Genomic DNA, 15211 nt, shown 5'->3' with positions numbered 1-15211 from the left:
CAACTATAAGGGTGCACGTCACGAGACCGACACCCACGAGTCATACAGCCCACTAGTTATACAGCTCACGTTAGTCATACAGCCCACGAGTCATACAGCTCACAAGTCATACAGCCCATCAGTTATACAGCCCACGAGTTCGACACTGAGTAAATAAAGCCCACGAGTTCGACATCAAGTAAAATAAGCCCAGGAGTTATACAGCTCACGAGACCGACACTACGCACAAAAGGCTCATGAGACCGACAGTAAGCAAACAAAGCCCACGAGACCGACACTACACTTAAAAGGTCCACGAGACCGACGCTACGCATACAAGGCTCGCGAGACCGACATTACGCAAAAGAGGTTCACGAGACCGACACTAAGCAAAGAAGGCCCACGAGACCGACACAGTGCCGTATATTAAGAGAGTCTGGCCAACTCGGTTTTCGGCTAATGTGTTTTGAAGCCTGTGATTGGTCAAAAGCTGGTCCCGTGACCTACAGGCGCCATGTCGTTACCAAAGTCAATCACGCGGGCGCGAGCAGAGCTCATACGCAGTGCCCATTATTGATTACGCGTAGCTATACGCTCTAATATTGCTTGCCTTGGGACTTCCCCTGAATATCAGTCATATTGCAGTGGGGATATGTCATTCAGCGTGTTTCTACAGAGAATCCGATAGACCTAGCATTTGCAAGCGCGTAATCAAACAGTGCGCTAACGCGGAACCAGGTTGTTTCTACAGAAAGCGCATAATCGGATTGAATCCGATTCTCCACCTGAATGCAGGTGTGACCGGATGTCTGGAAAGTTGGCTGGTGCATTGTGGGCCTGGGTCAAGGTCAAGCATCTACTGATGATGCGGATGCAATCACCGATTGAACGAAACTGAGCACAGGGCCTGCCTAGCTAGCTAGCCTAGCCCTGGGCCGGCCGGCCCGGCCTAGTGTGGGTACAAGTTACGACCGGCTGCTGGACGAATTTGTTTTCATCTAACTTAACGTTAGGGCTCCTACTCTAACGTTAGCTCCAACGTTTATATGGATTAGAAACTAGTTTTGTTTTCTACCAATTCTTTGGTTCGTCAATTTTTCACGGATCTTAAGGTTGGATTTTTATAACTCGATTATCACATGTGACGAGACAACAGCAGTTCACAGAGACACAGCTTCTGTCGCATCTGACTGAGTTCTGTAAGTTCTATCATCAATTCTAACTAGTTTCTAGGGTAGAAGTAGAACCTCCTACTCAACTGTTGGGCTAGGCCCAACGTTAGGCACATTTCTAACGCTAACAAGTTAAGATAAAAAATGATTAGATTAGGGCCTAGTGTTAGCAGTTACACGTTTTAGGCGTTAAAAGTCGTTGGGCCTACTGCGACTGGATACTATCTTACGACTTATACTACTACTACAAGTTAGCTCTAATGTTAGACTACGTCTATTCATGTTAGTGATTTCCACATTTCTACTTGTCATTAGGCCTAACGTTAGATTCTAACGTTACTATCTAGGCCTACTTTTACTAACGTTCTTAAAGGGGCCCTGAAATCCAATTTTATTTGAAAACATCACTTTTGGGAATATAAGGGTGGTTCTAAGAAACATTCCATATTATAGGCTCTATTTTGATTATATTGATTAGAAATGTATTAAAGTCAATCTAGAACTAGTTTGGAAGGTGTTTTTTTTTATAGTTTTGTTAAATATTTCAGTAGACGTACTTTAGTCTTTACTACTGCATTACATAGATCTACTGTCTTTACCAATGACTGACAGATGAGGAATAATATTGATTAGAAATGTCTTAAAGTAGACTCTAACAGTAGTTAGATCTAACTTTAGAACTTGTAACGTGTTAGTTTGGAAGGTGGTTTCTTTTTTTTTTGTGGGCGTTCCCAAGTAACTGCTAGAGTCTAACGTTAATCTGGACAATAAAAAGAAAAAGTCGTTAAAAATAAATAGAATGTTTCTAACGTTAATCGTGTCATATATCCGTTTCACCACAAAAGTGGTATTGAGAACTTGAGGGTATTTTAAATCAACACAAATCAACATGCATTTGAATTTCAGGGCCCCTTTAAATTAGGCGCTAGACCTAGAGAACCACTCTAACTTAACAAGTTAAAGAGTTCAGTAACGTTAGTCTAACTGTCAGAGTCTTAAACACAAACGGCCTAACGTTACAACTAAAAGGATCGACTGTGTGTCATTGGATTTATAAGTAACGTTAGAACAAAGGCCTTTTTAGTATTAAACGTGAGGGCTAACGTTGACTGTTTGTGTTAACTGCGTTAGACCTCTTTCTTCGGGCAGGTAGGATTTACTGGGTAATTCGGGTAGAAACTCGGGTTTATGGAACATTAAAGAACTGTTAGTTATATTCCAAGTCAACGTTAGATTTTAGAACAGAAGCAGCTGTTGTTAGGATGCCTAACAAAACACTTAACGGTTAACGTTAGATAGCGTCAATTCTAACGTACGGTAAAGTTTGTTTAATAGGTAGGCATCTTGCCTCTAAAATCTAACGTTAACTAGGTCTAGACATATTCTACTTTTGGATTGACAAAATGTGCTTCAATTATGTTTCGATACTCAGTAAATGAATGTTTGAATTTCCTTTCATTTTCGGACTAACGAAACGTCGTATTTTTATAGGCCCTACCAAGATCCATATTTCTATTTGACTCTTTGTCGGATTAACAAACTAGACCCTAGTAACGAACCTTTAGAATAACGACAAAAAGTTCGTAAAACAAACCCTAACACTAACAGTTAGTTTGCTAATGCTAGACTTTAGAGTTTGTCTTTTCCGAACTAAAAAGTATTAGGCCTAGAGAATATCTAGTTTTAGACCCCTACTAGATTCTATGTGCATCTCACACGTATTGTTAGCGCTAGTTAGTATAAGTATTGTCAATTAGAATGTAACGAGTTAGTCGTACTCGTAGAACTATAGGTTCTAGTAGCTCGAATCTAACGTTAAAAAGTATTAGGCCTAACTATATGAGAACGGTTACTATACTAGATCTAGTGTTCTGTTAGTTGCCTTGGTTTTAAAATTACGGTACAGCGCAACTGTGTAAAAATAACACCCCTGCCCCTGTTCGTGTGTCTTTTCTTTATGTTAAAATTCAGAGTATTTTCTTTACAAGTTTGTCAAATCTGAGGCAAATTGTGACTAGTAACGTTAGAACCTGATACTCGGACGTTTTGGAGACACCCAACTACTGTAAAAGTGGATTATTCAACGTTAGATAAAATAGCTGCAACATGCATGCACATAAAAGTCATGGCCACATTTACCGTACACATGTCTGTCAAACTGGTGATTGTCTTCCGGGTCAGTATCGGATTATTGAACCTGGCGTGTTTCTACAGCGCTGACACTGGAAACTGCCCCGGAAAGAACTACCTCATTAGACGGTTAAGTTAAGCGGAATCGGTATCGGAATCTGCATCGGAAAGAAACCGTTACTGGTGTGTTTCTACAGCCCCCTCTATCGGATACAATCCGATAGACCCGGAATTTGGGGTTCTGTAGAAACACGCTGATTGCCGTTGTTGTCAGCTTTATTGAAGTAGAAGGTACAATACGAAAGATATTTTGATATCTTACTGCGATAACCTTAAGATTCGTCATGCCTTCCTACACAGCATGGCGTTGCGCAAACCGACCTGGCTCTTTAGAGCAATGATGCAGCGCTTTCCGACAGATCCAAAACAAAGACGAACATTTTGTTTATACAAATAAGGATAATTTTCTACTGTTATTTAAAGCTTTAGTAAGACCTCATTTAGAATACGCCCATGCGGTATGGAGTCCTTATTTGAAAAAAAAACAACAACATAAATACTTGTATTAGCTTTAGAAAATGTCCAACGGAGACCTGCAAAATTAGTACGTGAAATAAGATCTTTATCTTATGAACAGAGACTGGGGCACCTTGGGCTTTCAACTTTATAGCATACCGCAGGGTGAGAGGTGATAATGAATATTTGAAGTTTTTAAATTTTTTTCAGAAATATGATCAAAAGGTAGAGCCTGATTTGGGTTTAATAGGAAGAAAAGCACTGAGAAGACATAGTAAAAAGTTATATATTTTTCGGTCCATGTAATCATCTATTAAGGTAGCGTTAGGGATTCGGAAAAAACAGATATATCCATGAAAACAGCTATTGTACTTCACGATAAAATGTACTGTTCGGAGGAGAATAACACAAGCCACAAAATTGAGGTGAATCCCTGCGACATAAAACGTTTTAATCAATAGAATTACATCATAGTTACAGAGAAAATTACAAATAGATCTTACTGCAAAACGACAAAGCAGGAGGGTAGAATATCTAAAATAGAATAAGTAACTAGTGAATCGGGAAAGAGAAGAGGTAAAATTTATATCTTGTCCATTTTCTAGCTAAAAACTGGGAAAGCCTATTAAAAATAGCACGATGGCATTATCAATGCTCTAAAATTAATTCATACATCGTTATTGTCCTCTGTTAAATTCATTTGTGTTTTTGTCTTTTTTGAGGGGTGAAGAATACTAATTCTATTTTTTTTTGGGGGGGGGGGAGCGGGGGCATGAAGAATACAATTCAATTTTCTACTTGATAACAATGTCGCTCCCTGACACACTTGCCCCCCCCCCCCCAGAAGTATGTAGAAATACATATTTGATGATGTTCATAATTATGTAGATGGTCACCATCTTTCAATTGATAGCTTTACGAAATTACACCCGCCAGTATGTTATTTTTTCGATCATGGAACATCCTGTACAGGTGATTGACATGTAGATGGCGCTGTTTATCCTGTCGGTCTCGTAGGCCTTCTTTGCCTACTGTCGGTCTCGTGGGCTTTCTTTGCTTAGTGTCGGTCTCGTGGGCCTTTTTAGCTTATTGTCGGTCTCGTGGGCCTTTTTTGCCTACTGTCGGTCTCGTGGGCTTTCTTTGCTTAGTGTCGGTCTCATGAGCCTTTATTGCTTAGTGTCGGTCTCGTGGGCTATGTTTGCTTAGAGTCGGTCTCATGAGCCTTTTGTGCGTAGTGTCGAACTCATGGGCTGTATGACTCCTGAGCCGTATAACTCGTGGGTTGTATGACTCATGGACCTATTATTGATGTCGGTCTCGTGGACCGTATGACTCGTGGGTGTCGGTCTCGTGGGATGCCCCCTGAAAGGATGTCCCTCCCAAACCTACCCCCTTTATCTCTCCCTCTCTTCCTCCCCCCCCCCCCCCTCCCTCTCTCTCTCTTTCTCCCTCTCTCTCTACACTGTCTACGAGAAAGAAAAGTCAAGCAACACCGTGCCTTTGGGACGCCTGCGCGAACACGCTAACCCCTAAGCGCACACGCTAAAACCATAAGCGCACTGTACGCTGGGTAACGACATGGCGTCCAATTTATGAGTTGGCCAGACTCTCTTAATATACGGCACTGGACCGACACAGTGCCGTATATCAAGAGAGTCTGGCCAACTGCTAATTTGGACGCCATATGTCGTTACCGCGCGTATTACGCGTCACAGGATTAGCGTGTACGCTCAGACGTAACAAAATAACCAAGCCAAATAAGGGGCAGTTAACAATGGGCGTTGCGTATGAGCGCACTTCAGTAACGACATGGCGCCCGTAGATCACGGGACCAGCTTTTGACCAATCACAGGCTTCAAAACACGTAAGCCAAAAACCGAGTTGGCCAGACTCTCTTTATATACGGCACTGGACCGACACAGTGCCGTATATTAAGAGAGTCTGGCCAACTCATAAATTGGACGCCATGTCGTTACCCAGCGTACAGTGCGCTTAAGGTTTTAGCGTGTGCGCTTGGGGGTTAGCGTTACGCGCAGGCGTCCCAAAGGCGCAAGGCACTGTTAACCGCTCCAGTGTGAACGGCCCTTTAAGCTTGACTTTTTTTTTTATTATTATAGAGAGAGAGGGAGAGACACAGAGAGAGAAAGGGTGTAGATTGGGGGAGGGACATTCTTTCATTCCATCCATGTTGAACAAAGCCAACAATCGTCAATCATTTTACACATTTGAATAGACCATTGCAGACACAAGCACCCAGGTATAGGGAAGCTGTCTAAAGGACATAATTCTTGAATATAATTTTTTTTTTTTTTGCTGTAAAAATAAAAGAAGAATTCACAGTATGCCGTGTCATACACTTTCACTAGACTGTATGCTATATTGTATTAGCAAGCTGTCCAGGGAACAAGAATATTGTACAACATGATAAATAAATTTACAATTCTAGCAGTGCACAGGCAATAGACGAATTCCACAGTTATTAACTTATTACTGTTTAGCACGTAAATAACCCCCAATTACCATCCTATTTAGTACCATATAGTTATGTATGAAACAGACATGAAGGCCTTCTAGGTACTTAGTAATCCAAAAGGAAAACGCCTATGTACAATGTACAACATGAAACGTCATCGGCAAGTGCTTGTTATTTGAGATCATTTCATATACCTTAAAGGTATGTAAAATGATCTCAAATTGTTTAGAAATAGTTTTTAAAAAGACCTGTAATTGAACCAAATCACAAATACCTGGATAACATATGATGATTAGAGATATCCTCAGTGACATCCGTACCAAATATAAACTACACCTTCAGGATCATTTAATATAGATATAGTTTAAAAACAAATAAAATTGTCCAAATGGCTACCGGCGTATACCTCAGCCATATTACATTGTTCTCTTAGCAGGTGTACAGTATGTCCCTCCCCCCCCCCCCCCCCCCCCCCAAAAAAAAAAAAAAAAATTACAATCAGATTTTCGCATTGATAACACCCAATAGGATTAAACTGTTTAAATGCTACTTCAGAGTCTTAAAATACAATATCTTAGCTCTCAATTTGGTAAAGCGGTCACAGAGAAAAGTGGATTGTTGTAAAGCATGTCATGAGTCTGATTCTTACGATGCTCTTGTGTGAGAATACAATATACAGAACTTGGAGGGAAGAGATTTCTGACATCTTCTACAAAACCCCTAATTTTTCTTTGACCACTGAAGCAAATCGAATGGGGTTTTCTGTAAATAATGTGGGCAATGAGTTATAGTTTCATACCATGAATTTGTATTTAGATTGATTAACTATTTTTAAAGATATCAATGCGGAGAGTCCCGTTGTAATTTTGTTTTTTTTTTTTTTGGTACATACGGTAGAGTACGTCTTGACAATGTTACACGTCAGTTTCATATAATTGACAGAAAAAATGGCATGTTTGTCATAAGATATAATACGTCGAGTGTTTACTTTCCTTGAACTAAGTGTGAATGGATGACTTTTATTGTTTAAGAGAGCAAGTATTAAGGAATTTGAGCATTTTTTACTCGTCAGTTGACCTATCTATACTTCATGGCAATACCATGAGTGGTTATTTTAAAAATATGTGGAAAATCTTGTCATTTTACTACTTTCACTTGACCTCTGACCATCATGGCCAAAATCTTTCCCTATAAATATACGCGTAACTGTGTAGTAATGATGGCATGCGAATACCGTGTTTGGTTTTAAGTTTTTGCATTGGGTAATCTCCAAGGTACGGAGTAACTGGGTAATAATATCCTAACAATAGATACTAGAATTTTAACATTTTACCTGACATTGATCCTTGACCTTTGGCCCCCTCCCATGACCCCACCCCTACCCCCCAATAAATGAATAAATAAATAAATAAATCACAAGAGAATCATAGTCGCCGCAGTAAGTTTTGTCTGGAAATACATGTACTCACCTTCAAAAATTGCATGTAGATATGTGGGAAATAGTAATATTGTTTTAAGAATTTAACCATTATGTACATGATTTTGACCTTTCACTTTCACACAAAAGTTTATAAGCTAAAGACAAAACTTCGTCCACTCACACATATGCATCTTATGTCAAACAGTTTCATTACAAACGGTGTCCAAAAAATGATTACGGAATGAAGGACAGACAGAAGGACGGACGGACGACCAAAACAGATGCCTCAGGCTACACTTCGTACGTTATGGCGGTGGCATACAAATGTAAATCAAAACTTGGATAGTCTGAAAGACACCGTGAGGAATCCAAAGAAAACATATCATACAGTTTTCCCGTCGCACACTGATTTCTCACCTTTTTTTTTTTTTCTTCGTTTTGGATCTGTCGGAAAGCGGTGCATCATTACACATGAGTCAGGTGGTTCAAGCAACGCCATGCTGGGCAGGAATTTAGGCATGACAAATCAAAATAACTTTAAAATGATATATTATATACCTTCTACTTCAATAAAGTAGACAACGGCAATGACAATTCATTATCCCCACTGCACCGTGACTGATATTGGGGATTTCCCAAAGGCAAACAAAATTAGCGCGTAGCTGCGCGTAATGAACAATGGGCACTGCGTATGAGCTTTGCTCGCGCCCGCGTGATTGACTTTGGTAACGACATGGCGCCTGTAGATCACGGGACCAGCTTTTGACCAATCACAGGCTTCAAAACACGTAAGCCAAAAACCGAGTTGGCCAGACTCTCTTAATATACGGCACTGGACCGACAGGATGAACAGCGCCACCTATAGACCGATAAATTGTATAGGGTGTCCTGATAATGGCATAGGAAGATCTAATGAGAGATGGAAAAGAAGAGTTGCCATCTCCGGCAGGGTGTTACCCTATCAGTTGCCCCCCCCCCCCCCCCCCCCCCCCGAAATGATCAGGATCTTTAATTGTGTTTGCATGGGTGTGTGTTTGTGAAACAAAATTAACAAAGTACAGTAAAAGTGTGTAACAGATCTTTCTACAATAAACCTGCGAGGGTGTTGATTTAGTATCAATAAAAAATAATCGTAATCGTCTATTAAGGTAGCGTTAGGGATTCGGAAAAAACCAGATGCGTCCATGACAACAGCTATTGTATTTCACGATAAAATGTACTGTTCGGAGGAGAATAACACAAGCCACAAAATTGAGGTGAATCCCTGCGACATAAAACGTTTTAATCAGTAGAATTACATCATAGTTACAGAGAAAATTACAAATGGATCTTACTGCAAAACGTCAAAGCAGGAGGGTAGAACATCTAAAATAGAATAAGTAACTAGTGAATCGGAAAAGAGCAGAGGTAAAATCTATATCTTAGCACGATGGCATTATCAATTCTCTAAAATTAATTTATACATCGTTATTGTCCTCTGTTAAATTCATTTGTGTTTTTGTCTCTTTTTTTGGGAGGGGGGGGGGGGAGCGGGGGCATGAAGAATGCAATTCAATTTTTCTACTTGATAACAATGTCGCTCCCGGACACACTTGCCCCCCTCCCCCCCCCCCCCCCCCCCTAAGTATGTAGAAATACATATTTGATGACGTCCATAATTATGTAGATGGTCACCATCTTTCAATTGATAGCGTTACGAAATTACACCCGCCAGTATGTTATTTTTCCGTTCATGGAACACCCTGTACAGGTGATTGACATGTAGATGGCGCTGTTTATCCTGTCGGTCTCGTGGGCCTTCTTTGCCTACTGTCGGTCTCGTGGGCTTTCTTTGCTTAGTGTCGGTCTCGTGAGCCTTTTTAGCTTAATGTCGGTCTCGTGGGCCTTTTCTGCCTACTGTCGGTCTCGTGGGCTTAGTGTCGGTCTCATGAGCCTTTATTGCTTAGTGTCGGTCTCGTGGGCTATGTTTGCTTAGAGTCGGTCTCATGAGCCTTTTGTGCGTAGTGTCGAACTCATGGGCTGTATGACTCCTGAGCCGTATAACTCGTGGGCTGTATGACTCATGGACCTATTATTGATGTCGGTCTCGTGAACCGTATGACTCGTGGGTGTCGGTCTCGTGGGATGCCCCCAACTAGAAGAAGAGAAGAATGACGAAATAACGAGGAAGAGAGAAAGGAGTGCAGGTGGGAGTGATTAGCCCGAGAGTGCATGTTAACCGTGCAAATTTGTGAAATAAATTTGTATATGTACATAAAGATGTGTGTGTGTGTGTGTGTGTGTGTGTGTGTGTGCATGTGAGTATGTGTGCATTTGTGTTTGCGTAATTGTGCAAGTATGAAACTTCATTTGGGTTTACATAGCAAATTGCGTATACACAATACATGTACACGAAAGGGCGTGATTATCATTTGTATTCGTATGTGTACCATCTTTGCGTATATGTGTATATATACATACACACATAATTATGCATAATATTGCAAAGTTTATTTAATCTATATTTATGTGTGTGAGATTTAAAGACAATTTGCAAATAATTAAATCTAATACATTGTAATTTAATCAAGTACTAAATCTATTTTACTATCAAATGTATTAAGAGAATTATGAATTTTATAACGGAAGCAAGATGAACTCCCAAGTTCATTGACCCTACCTGCCAAAATATCAAAACATCAAAAATCCCCACCCCCCCCCAAAAAAAAAAAAAAAACTTCGATCACTACCAAAAGTTAATCGTTTGTCACTCAACCTTTCCTGCAAGTTTCATCCCAATCCGTTAACTACTAGTACTTTTTGAGTTATTTTGCACACGGACAAACTAACTAACTAACTAACCTCCTCCCTTGGCGGAGGTAATATTAGGGAGAATTAGATTTTGACGCGCGGACGTTTGAGACGACGAGTGCGCTGGACGTTCTCCTCTCCCCTGCGTCGTGTAGAAAAGTAGCTTTAGATTACGCTGGGACGCAACCAGGTGGACGCAACGTATAAAAAATAAAATCGCGCCCCCATATGATCAGTGCATGAAGTAGTTTTCTACGTTGCAAACTGTGCGGACGTAAAAATAGCCCAGTACGCATAGTGAAAAACTCAGGCGACGCAAGCTAAAAATAGATCGACTAGACGCGCGCTTCTGCGCACGCTCAGAACATGTTTTTCCCTCTGAACGTCCGCGCGTCTAATATCTAAAGCTCCTAATAAAATTTTGATGATAGTGAGAATGGAATGATGAAAAAAAAAATGTTTGTTTTGCCATTATCATCGGTACATTGTATCATTATTATGATTATCATTCTATGGCGTCCCAAGGATGAAATTGATGATACCGATGATAATGGTAAATCCGAATATAATGGTAAATCCGAATGGAAAGAAGGATGGACATGACGTTGATTTATAGCATTGTATGACGTCATACATGTTCTAGAAACCATTCAGAGGCGCAGACTCCCCTAAAAGATTTATTTATTAAATGTCTGGCGAAAAATGCGAGTCTTGAGTGAACCTTTGAAGTGCTCCAGGGGCATTTCGTGAAGCGTTTTGTCGGATTTTTTTTTCTTCTGACAATGTGCTCTCAGCCAGTCAGATGCAAGGACTTCTGTAGCTTATAACAATTTGTAAAAAAAAAAAAAAAAAAAAAAAAAAAAAAATCTGACAAAATGCTTCATGAATTGCCCCCAGATTGTTGATATCATGAGAAGACCACGTGAAGAAAGCAAACACGCCGACGCAGAGTCTTACAAAGTTTTTTTTTTCCTGTTTTTTTTTTCTGTTTTCTAACCCGCATTTAATACGCGAGCACGCACACACAAACACTCACACGCTCACGCACGTATATATATATATATATATATATATATATATTTTTTTTTTTTTTTTTTTTTTTTAATTTGAGGTGCAAAATGGCAGGAAACTTTCTAGGAAGGACAAATCTTCACTATGGAAATAGAGAATATTCATTTTATTTCGCGCACTCGTGAATACATGTATTTCTTTGGCAAGGCTTTCGGGATCATAAGATATAAGTAAACGAAAACATATCTCACAAAGGAAGTTTAAAATATCTAAATTCATCTCTGTATTAACAAATTCAATTCATTGGAATTTCGGGATTATTTATCGACAGTCATTTGCGTGTGTGTAATGTGTGTGTGTGTGTGTGTGTGTGTGTACAGTCAATGAAAGAGGAACTGTCTCAATTTTTTTTTCTATTTTGGATAAAAATTGAATCGCAGCTTTGTGAAGCTGGAGCAGGCCTCGAGTGGTTGGCAGACAGGATGGAAACAGGCCAAGACAAATCGCCATAAATCCATAAATCAAAGACGATTAAGGACAATATGAAACTGTTAAAAGTCCCTTGCTGGTGTGGTCCAGTCTAGTCATCTTTTGTGTAGTTGCCGGTGGTTTTTTCCTTGAGGTACGCGATCAGGTCGGCTCGCTCCTTCCCCTTCTTCATTCCCGAGAAAACCATCTTCGTTCCAGGAATGTACTTCTTGGGATTTTCGAGGTAGACCCACAACGTGTCGAGGCCCATGTGATTCCTGACGCAAAATGAAGCAGCAGGTATTAAATTCAGTTTATTTATTTCCATCAAGAAAGGAATACATGATACAAAGTGGCACATTTGTGAAACGACTTTCATCTAGTTGGATATTAGTGCAGTATATTAAAACATCTGAAGTAAAAATCACAGAATCGAATAATAACCCCGGGTAAGGGGTTTCGTATAGCTTGATGTACATTATATAACAGATATGTCATCCCTTATGATTAACACAACTGCATCTTCAAAATTTCCATAACGAAAGATCAATCGAAGCAAGCGATGTAACGTGGGGCGATACATCGCTAAACATCGCTGTCCCTGCTTGCAATGGAAGTCCAGAGATACTTAATGTGTGTGTCTATGGGTGGGTGCGTATTGTTTTTTGTAATTACAAAAACAAATAATTAAAAAGGGTAAGTCGTATGTAGGCTGATGATCTTCTTTTCAATAAAAAATTGTTTGCTTTGCACGTGCGCGCGAAACTAGAAGGTAGGCCTACATGTACCGTCTTGAATTAACCCCGTTAAAAGGACAATTGTGCCTTCAGTCCGCAGTAATTTGAATACTCGTACAATCATATTTAATATGGCATCAAGTGATTTTTTTTTTTTGACTGCGTAATTGTACTATAGAGGTTCTGGTGGGTTTTACCTCGAATGCGGACTTAAAACCGCCACTCGTTCCGAGGAAGCTTAACTTTATTATGCGTAACTTACAAAAAAAAAACACAAAAACAAAACAAAAAACAAAAAACAAAACATTCCTTACTGTGCTTGTAAAACAAATCATGACTTTTAAACATAAAATTAAAGCATACCGGTGTTCATGGATTTACCTTGTGCACATGATCGAACACAGTCCTGCTACTCACCCTTGTTGACGTTGGCGTCCGTGTACTTGAAACCAGCAGCCTGGCCGGTCTTCCTGCCCCAAAGCCCCATGAGGTTGGGGCCCTGCTTGTGCTTCCCGCTGTTGTCAATCTGGTGACACTGCAGACACTTGGTCTTGAAGATTTTCGCGCCCTTGTCGGGATCTCCGAGTTGTGGGCTGTCTTTTCCCATGATGGTCCGTGAACAAACGATGAATCAGGGTCTACAGGTAGAACACGCATCCAATAGAGTGGAGATTTACACATCTATGACCACAAAAAAAAAAAAAATACAATTACAGTCGCTTCGAAAATTACAATCACGCATCTAAAAGAGGAGAGATTAGGTGTAGACAAGCTGTTCTACGTCTGAAATGTCGAAAACCCATTTTTTGGTGAAAGTTCTGCAAAGGGGAAAAACACCCCCTTTTTAGTGAAAACGTCGGCAAAAGCGTTTTGCCCGACAAACTTGTCGGACAAATTTGCTGTTAGCCAATCAGATGCAAGGATTTCAGTAATTTATAACAGTGTGTCTAAAAAATGTACCCTTTTTATTTACGCTTTTGTTTCTTTGTTGGTTTTGTTTTGTTTTTAGATGGGGGGGGGGGGGGGCGACCTCCGCAAAGTCAGAAACGCGCAGAGTAGATAAGTGAGAAGATGTACTAGAACCCAAAGTTAGGCTATGGCAAAAATTACAATCACAGTTTCTTTTGCGTCTAATCAAAGGCAACGGTGAAATGAAACTCAAAGCTTAACTTTAAGTCTACAATCAACCAAGTTCACAGCATGTAGTGACCCAAATATAGTCTACTGTCTGGAGTTTATCTAACATTTGTACTAGTAATTCATGGGCGTCACCACGGGGGGGGGTGCGTTGGGTGCGAACGCACCCCCCTTCAGACCCTTAAAAAAAAAAAAAAAAAAAAAAAAAAAAAAAAAAAAAAAAAAAAAAAAAAACTTCAGTCTGCGAGCGACCTCAACGCCGGACCCTAATGATTATCATTTTTTATCTATTTTTCTTTTGAAATTTTGCATCGGGGACAAAAAAAAAAAATCGTGGGCAAAAACAATTCGCACCCCTGGTTCTGGCAGCACTGATTTTATACATAATTATCTACTATATAGTACAAGTGTATTCTATACAGTGTTTACTATTTAGATAGATTTTGGACATCCTTCCCATGCTTGGTCACTTCGACGCCACCTCGCGGGTCATACCTTTGCCAGTCATGAACATAAACCGACACCCTTGACTACCAGTGACGGATCCAGGGGGAGGGGCGCACCGGGCGTCCCGCCCCCTCTTAATTTCCAAAGCGAAAAAGTATAGCTACAAACGGCAGTTTTTGGAAGGTAAAATGTCAAAATTTTCAAGCTCGCTCGCTCCGCTCGCTGGCATTTAGTCGTAATGGTATTCTCCTGAAGTTGCTGCCAGTAATTGCCGGCAGTTCCACCCGGTGCCCCCCCCCCCCTTTACTGCAAAAAAAATAAAGCTACAAACGGCAGTTTTGGGACTGTAAAATGTCACAATTTTCAAGCTCGCTCGCTCCGCTCGCTCGCATTTCAATTCTCCTGATATTGCTGCCAGTAATTGTCAGCAGTTGCGCCCGGTGCGCCCCCCTTAATTTCGAAAGCAAAAAAGATATAGCTTCAAACGGCAGTTTTGGGACTGTACAACGTCAAAATTTTCAAGCTCGCTCGCATTTAATCTTTATGCAATTCACCTGATGTTACTGCCAGTAATTGTCTGTAATTGCGCCCGGTGGCATGCCCTCCACCCCCCCCCCCCCCCTTAATTTCCAAAGCGAAAAAAAAAATATGGCTAAGAACGGCAGTTTTTGGACTGTAAAATGTAAAATTTTCAAGCTCGCTCGCATTTAATCGTCAAATTGCACCATTTACACTATGTACAACATAAAAATGCAAAAAGTGCTCACCGTGGGAGGGGGACACTCCCTCCCACATCCTCCCCCTCGCTCACTGTTTTTGCATTGACAATGCACGCAAACCCCCCGAGTTGTATTGAACACCGTGTTGTACGAAGCTTTTTAGAAACTTCCATAGACATTACATTACGATTCGGTGAAAATATTCATTCGAA

At 40.4% G+C, this 15211-nt stretch overlaps 1 pseudogene; it reads right to left on the bottom strand.

Annotated features, from left to right (window-relative positions):
• Nucleotides 1-12071: 12071 nt before the first annotated feature.
• Nucleotides 12072-13303, bottom strand: LOC139727642 (cytochrome c, somatic-like; annotated as a pseudogene).
• Between the last annotated feature and the right edge of the window lie 1908 nt (nt 13304-15211).

The sequence above is a fragment of the Diadema antillarum genome, unplaced genomic scaffold (assembly GCF_040938485.1).
Source record: "Diadema antillarum isolate AM-2024a unplaced genomic scaffold, OU_Dant_1.0 seq00000138_RagTag, whole genome shotgun sequence".
NCBI classification, from domain to species: domain Eukaryota; kingdom Metazoa; phylum Echinodermata; class Echinoidea; order Diadematoida; family Diadematidae; genus Diadema; species Diadema antillarum.
The sequence above is the reverse complement of the archived record's forward strand: the minus strand, read 5'-3'. Positions and strand labels throughout refer to the sequence as shown.